General features: G+C 38.9%; 1 long non-coding RNA gene across 1 annotated transcript; it reads right to left on the bottom strand.

Annotated features, from left to right (window-relative positions):
* Nucleotides 1-237: 237 nt before the first annotated feature.
* On the bottom strand, nt 238-7632 carry LOC131574858 (uncharacterized). The gene is made up of 3 exons (XR_009276599.1): nt 7604-7632; nt 3075-3201; nt 238-543 (listed from the first exon to the last, which is right to left on the bottom strand). It is a non-coding gene; the product is annotated as an uncharacterized LOC131574858 (long non-coding RNA).
* Between the last annotated feature and the right edge of the window lie 281 nt (nt 7633-7913).

Here is a 7913-nt window from a genome sequence, read left to right as displayed (position 1 = left end):
TTATGGCTCTGTTGTCTGTATAAATTACAAAAGAATGGAAACATTTATATATAATAATAATAATATATATATATCTTTCTTTCAATATATATCAAACTACAAAGAAGCAATTAATCAGTGAGCAATAGGTGAAGCTCTCTTAGTAGAAATGGTATTTCCAGAGAACATGGAGTGAAATCAAACTTCCTCTATTTGAGGCTGGCAATTAAAAGAAGGGTTTTAATCGAGGCACTTTCTTGTGTAGGCTTCCTTGTATTTACATACAAAAGTCTTGAAAAGCTAACTTTTAAGCATACAAAATGAAAACTTCATCTTGCATCAAGTTCTTTATAACTAGGTACCCTCCAAAATTGTGTAGCTATCTCCCAGCATCTTGATTTGTGTTGTACCTAGCCCATAGTGTGGAGCAAGAACAAGGAAAATGCAAGCCAGAGGAAGTACTTCACGGGGAAGTTCTCCACCCGGGCCTTCTTCTGTCTTCTCAACAACTGCCAAACAAGCATTTCAGAAGAACTTGGAGAAATGGAAAAGGGGTTTATTCTCCTGTGAATTAAAAGAAAATAAAGTAATTTTCCTAAACACCACACAGCTATCACTCAAACTTCTACAGACGGATAATAATGTATGTGATATTTTAGAAGCCAGTGTTCAAAAAAATCCCCCACCTTTTTTTTTTAATAGCTTTTTGAAGTGAAAATCGTGTTTTGCCAAACCCATACTTTTGCCTGCAAAGTTACTGATTTTATTGGTGTTCTCCATGCATCTATCAAGTCTAAAAAAACCCATTTGTTTTATTCACACCCTCCAATTTTTTCTTTCATTCACCAGAAGGAATTTGCATTTGCACCAAAACAACTGATATCTAAGTTCTCCCTTTTCCAATTTAATTCAGGGGGCAAAATAAAAAGTAAAGAAAAAATTTTCAGTCTTTATTGATCAATGACTCATGATAGAAATCTTTGTGTGCACTCTCAGGATAAATTCATGAGCCACAGGAAAATGTGCGTTAAACTAAACTACTTAATTAGTTAGAGAATGCTCAGCTGTGCTGTGAAATGGTTACAGACCATAATTTAAAGGAAATTTGCCAAGTCAAATCAATCAAGTTTTGTTCTCAGAAGCAACAAGTTTCACTCAAAAAGCAAGTATGAAGACTTCATACTCTAAGGTAACTGTGCAGCATGTGATTTCCTATTCAACGTGTGCCATTCCATATTAACGGCAGAAAAAAGCAATCTTCTAGCAGCCACTGGAGGATATGGTAGGTTAAACAAGGACTGGTTCTTTAAACAAGATCTTTTCAAAACAGTGGGGAAGGTGCAGAATCATAATTTTCATTAATCATCTAAAAATAAGTCCAGAATTGCTGCTAAAATTTGTAGGTATCACAAAGGTTAGAAGAGCAGTCAGAGCAATTTGTTTCTCCTGTACACCATGGCCAGTGAAGCAAAATGTGTTTTCAAAACAGAAGCTTGGGCAACTGGGAAGAATGAGTGGAGATCAACCCTCCACAATGGGGAACTGCCTTGGGGCTCTACAAGACAGCTGATTGTGCAGAACACCTCATATTTAAAAGCTTAAAAGATTTTTGGGTGAAGAAACAGAAATAATACTGAGTAGCAAAGGGATGGCACTTTCTTTTCATATGGCACCCATAAGCACACTGCTAGAACAGTGTCCTTTGGGGAGATCCAGCTTCAAAAAAGAGGCTGAAAATCTTCAAAGACTTAGGGATGGATGGTTAAAGCAGGAAAATGCAGCTGTTTGCTGGAGACTGAAAAACCTTATCTATTTATGTTTATTCAAGTGGTTAAGAAATTACTTGATTACAGCCTACATACATTTACAGTGAGAAGGGTCATTATTGAACAAAAATAATGGCTAATGAGAAGTTCTTGGAAGATGAAATGCAACAAATTCAAGCCTTGGACTCTAAAGTTCAGTGACTATAACAAATCAGCAGTTAATAGATGTGTACCAGATTTACCGTCTGTTAAAGTTTTGAGGACAAAAGTCAATGGGGATTGAGGTTTCCTCACCTACCCCTCTGTGGAGCATGGCATTGCAGAAGCACAAGAGAATGAGCCCAGAACAGGGTTTCTGCTTGTCCACACCAGCAAACCCTTAACTCACTCCCTGACCCTCCTTTAGGCCACTGCAAGCAGCTCTCCCTGAAACACTTACACACATGTTGTGGCCAGTTCAGACACATTCCCGTGCCCTGCAATATCCTCAGGATATGCAAATGATGCAAATTTTCCACAGCTGAGGAACAAAGAACAAATTATTCCATCCATTTGAGCCTAGTTTCCCTTATCTCTGCTCATAATAACACCTCCCCTTGCTTTCTATACCAAATAACACTGTTTTATGCTGCGTACCTTTCACAGTTTTAGGTTATTGCACATAATAAGCCAACTCTGACTACCTCCTTACAACCATTCTGTTAGCCATTCAGACACAACAAATTCAAAACTATCAAAAATGCTAAATGAAAATGCTACTGCAGCAAGGAACCCGATGCTATAATATACATATATAACATACAAAGTATATAGCAATATATTATCATGGTGTTACATGTTATATATTTATAAATATATTTTATATTTTTATATTTTTGTGTGATGTTATGTATATAAAATATTAGACAAAATTTGTCAAAACCTCTTTTTCTGTTGCAGAAAATTTGGCTGTTCTAACATGATTAAAAAATTTGTTAATGATCTTTGAATCAGCCAAAGCCTCTGCAAGTAGAAATATAGCTTCATATCATCACAACGCTGGTAAAAGAACTTTTCTTTGAAAAATACAGACACAAAGGAAATATTTATAGGTACCTGTAAATTGTCTAAAATTACAAGCAAGCAATTTTTACATTCTTACTTTCTAGTCCATTCCCAGGTGCATGACGGTAGCTCCATGAGCTCCCTGAATGCTGATCACCAGCACATCCCTGACCTCTACACACTGCACTGTACCATCATTAGCGTTTCTATGCAAATCATCTTGACCTCAGGTGGCCATTCATCCCAAAATCACTGACATGACAGAGCGTGAGAATTGAAACTCACCTCTTTAAAGGAGCACAGAGCCCTTCATCTTCCAGCTGACACACACTGTCCCATAACTGCTTCCTCCAAGAGATGATAGCCTGTCTCCTGAGTCCATACATTTACAGATGGAATTGGCGGATTGTCACTGTGAGGGGGCAGGGGGTATCAGAATTTGTGTTATTAATTGCTTAAGGCAACAGGCAGGATAATAATTGATAACATGGTAGGGATAGTAAGAGTCACCAAAAAATATATTTGTTACCAGAGGTGGCTGACGGTCAAAGCTGGTAGGAGTATTTTATTCTGTTGTTATGGTAGACACATAGCATGACAGAGAAAAGTCTTGAATGTCTCACCCTGAGTGGCTTCTATTCAAAGCACTGTAGAGTGTAGTATAATGCACAATTTCTGGCCAAATAATGCACATTTCTGGCCAAATAATGCACATTTCTAGCCAAATAATTATAACATGTTTGCTAGTATCAACAAAGCCCAAATTAATAGGCATAGAGATGTAAAAAATCCCAAAAGAGAAAATATAATCCCAACATGAAAATAATGATTGACACAGCTGGCATCTTTAAATTTGTAACACCTACATATGCTTTACAGGAAGGTCTTTTCTGAGTAGGGAGCATTCCATCCAGTAGTTATGCCTGATGTTCAGGATTAGCTCTGCAGCTCATAAAACAATTTAGGAAAGTTGGTTTCCTATGAAATTGCATTCTTTGTTTCTTTCTTTCTATTCTACTTATGCAGTAGGAGTTTCTGTCCCTAATGTGTTTGTCTTCTCACTATGGCCCTGCTTAGGCAGTGCTGGCTCGGCAGCCCATGGGCACAGGCTGGCCAGCTGGCTGAGCTCTGGCTGCTTTTCCTTTCTCAGTAGCACAGATGTGTATCACCTCCTCACAGTGCAACTATTTTCATAAAACTCTAAATATACAGGCTATAATGAGACTGTCACCCCTCTGACAGTTTGGACTTAAAGTGGCCAAGGATTTAGTAAGGTATGAGGAAAAGTGTGGGAAGGTGTTAGACAGACACTTGTGATCATGTAAGTTGCATTTCCTTCAGAAACCATTCAGTAATTTCATGAGAGTGCTATAAAAGGCATAGAAAATATTTCTCAGCCTCAACAAGACACCTACAGAGCTCACTCTGCTCAAGTCTCCAAAATGGAGATTGAGAGATAACAGGGTTATATAGGCGAATAAATGCTCTCCCAAGAAGAAAATATTTTAATTTTTTTTTTGTTGTGTAGTAGAATCAAAGAGAATTAACCATTTCAAGGTATAAAGACAGATAAATCTGAACAAAACAAGTAGGTTAGTAATGAACTGATTAATTTCTGGCATGTAGTGGATAAGTTTTGGGTTCACCAGTCAGTGTGCTCAAGATGAGAGATGGTGACTTTAACAAAGGACACGACTTCGTCAGAGACACAACACCAGGCTCAGTGTAAAGACTGTCTAAGAAATAAACGAGAGTCCAAATAACTGAAAATTACATTCTGGATGATCTTATGGGCATTTTTTTACTTTAAAAGTCATTGAGTAAAAAATTAAAAGCCAAGTTAAAGTTGCCTGAAATCAAGATATGTAATGAAAGTGACAATATGCAATTATGTGTATGAGGATTAGTTGTACACTACATTACTGAATTACAATAGCATGCCTTCCTGCCTTCCTTCTGGCTGAATTATTACTTACAAAGGTTCATAAAGTGACTGATATATTAAAAGCCTAAAGTTCTGGCCATGTTAGCCACAGAAAGGTTAGAGTGAACATTGCAACAATGTCCATATTAGAATATAACTTTACTGTTTTAAAAAATCATGAGGCTGCAGCTCACAACAGCAATAGAACTACAGTGCTTATAAATCACTCCATAAAAGAGAGTGATTTTTTTTTTTTTTCACGATAGCAAGGCTATATTTCAGTCCCAAATGACCAAAACAATTCTTTGTTTAAATAGGAAGGAAGCTTGGGGGAAAAAAATGAAGGAAAGCTGGATATGCTGTGCTTAGAGGGAGAGCCTTATAAGTCACTAATGACAATGTGTTATTTTGAATGAGGAGAGGAAAGGGAAAACAGTGACATAGCAAAGAGATGTTTTAACAATAACACTTTGGAAGTCTGATGAATAGACTCCTGACCTTTACTGCAAAACACTGAGGCACAAGGCTTCTACAGAGGCCTGCATTCATTTCACAAAAATAAATAGTATCAAGGCATTGTTTTAACCAGTCAGAGCAAATACACATACGAGGATTTGTGCTTTAGTGTTGTACTTCAGGCAAATATGAACCAACCCAAGAATAGAAACAAGGGAAGCACAATGGAGGGAGTTTCATTCAGACCCCCCTGATTCTTCTTACATTATTTTACTAAGTTAACAGATTTTCCATGTTTTTTGAGTGGTGATGGAAAGAGTTTTAGTTAATACTGTTTCCTGAACGTGCCTTGTGTGCTGTAGATTTCTCACAATAAGTCTGTCCTGCCTTGACATAGCACGCAGTGTCTATCTAGCGTGTGCCACTCTAGATAAGGTGAGGAGCTGCGTAACAGCAGAGCTGAATGGTACTTGCAGAAATAATGAGCTACATTTCCATATGCATGTAAACACCTCGGTCATCAGTACACTATGGCCATTGACTTGTCTAGACAATGTCAGTTAGATAGACAAGCTTCCCCTGCTGCTCCTTAGATGCAGGCAGTATTAAAGCCTGTAGTCTCAGGGACACTACAAAGATGCAAACCTTACAGGCCAGACCAGCATGTTACACACAGCAACTGTTCTACTTGTATGCAGGTAACTTCCTTGGCTGAAGTGCTACCAGCTTCCAGGAAATACAGGGACACACTGCTGAAGAAATGGGACAAAATGTGAAACAGGAATAATTTGCACTGAACTCATAGCTTGTGTTCTCACATCTGGTAGCCCACAACACACTCTCTGCTATGAGTTGTATGGTCTCCAGCCTTTACCAAAGATCTGGCTTTTCAAAGTGAGAAAAGACAAAGCAAAAGGTGATATTTGTAATTAGCAACACAGTCATAGTCTACACATTCTGTGCCCTTTAAAATAAACAAGGGTCCATAGGGGAAGAGTGTGTGGAAAGCAGTGCATTTGTTTTAACCACAGCTCAGAGGCAGAGCTGGCAAGCAGCAAAGCAAGAGCGACCCTGCAGACGGCACAGAAAGCTCATTGTAATGAGAGCACCAGTGACTCAGGGCACTGGAATGGGATACAGCACCTTTCACCTCCAGGTCACTGGTTTCCATCCATTTCCAGCTAGCTGGGACTAGAAGTTATTACCATCAGAGGGGCATCCTGTGAAATGAGTCAGTTGTGTCCATGCAGCCTGGAAGGGACAGCTGCCCAGACCCCACACACCAGCCCCACAGTTATTACCCTGTAATAACACGTACTGTTCTCCCAGGCTCCAGCCATGGCTATCCAATAATCACCCAAATGGCCTGAAGCTCTGAGGGCCACCAGGCATACACTGCTGCCTTCTGTTTCACACAATAACAGGCATGCTCATCCCACTGAGAAAAAGACAAAGATCTTCTCATGTCCCCTTTGTTCCTCACTTCTCTTTCCTTAGAAAGGTCTGCAAGAAATGTCTACACTTCTCTGTAGTTTTTCTAATTTTACCAGGCCTAAGCATTGAAAAGTGATTGGCCATGCCACAAAAATCAGGAGCATCAAAAAGCATATTCCATTTTCTATTATTCAGTTTGCTTTTGATTTTTACATTTGGTTCATATTTTCAACTTTTCTTTCTTTCTTTCTTTCTTTCTTTCTTTCTTTCTTTCTTTCTTTCTTTCTTTCTTTCTTTCTTTCTTTCTTTCTTTCTTTCTTTCTTTCTTTCTTTCTTTCTTTCTCTCTCTTTTTTTTCTCTCTCCCCCTCTCTCTCTCTCTCTCTTTCTCTCTTCCTTTTTTCTTTCCTTCTCTAAGGAATTTTGAGATACTCATACAGACCCAGGAGCACAGACTTAAAGAAAAACTGTGATTATTTCTTCATAAAAAACAGGAGCTGACAACACTGTATGCCAGTGCTGATTTAACACACTAATACTCACATTCCATGCAGTGCAAATGTCAGTAACTGGCTTCCAGCAGAGCTCAGAGGAGGTTAGTAAGATGGAGAATCAACTATAACATGCTTGATTTGGGGCCAGAAAGACAAATATTGGGTCTTTGTCTACTGCAAGTTTCACAAAAAGGCCTGTAAAGAAATTAAGATCCTCTGGTACAAACTCAACACAGCTGTGATCCCAGTTGCTTCTCATCTCTCCCTGCAGAGGCAGTTAGAGGCTGAGTCTTTGCATTCTCTTAAAAAGCACAAAAGTCTCTTGATCATGTCACAAACAATATTTCACAGGTTTTGTTTTTAACTCTGAAAGTTAATTTTCCCCTTTGTGCCATTATCCATACTACAATAGGACAAATATACAAGATCACAGCAAAGAACACTGTCTTCAGAATATTAATTTTTTCTTCCATTTTCACATATCTCATCCCATTTATTTGCCCATTACCTGTTTGCTCCATATCCCTGTGCTTCCTGTGCTTCCAGGCTGCCCACAGCAGCTTCCCAGTGATGCTGGCCATGGGCCAGGATCACAGCAACTGACTACATCAATCACTCCAGCAGTTTAATCACAACTTTCTTCTAGTTTCCCCCTTATATCAAGGAAATGGCCTGCAAATCTCACAGATGACACATTTGGGAATGAAAACCTAATCACTGCTCAGCTGAGCCGTGACAGGGCAGTGCTGAACCTTCCTACTCAGCTTTGCAGGGCACTGCTCTGCAGAAATACACCAGGGCAGCAAGCCCACTCCTGC

The sequence above is a fragment of the Poecile atricapillus genome, chromosome 1 (genome assembly GCF_030490865.1).
Source record: "Poecile atricapillus isolate bPoeAtr1 chromosome 1, bPoeAtr1.hap1, whole genome shotgun sequence".
Lineage (NCBI taxonomy): Eukaryota > Metazoa > Chordata > Aves > Passeriformes > Paridae > Poecile > Poecile atricapillus.
The sequence above is the reverse complement of the archived record's forward strand: the minus strand, read 5'-3'. Positions and strand labels throughout refer to the sequence as shown.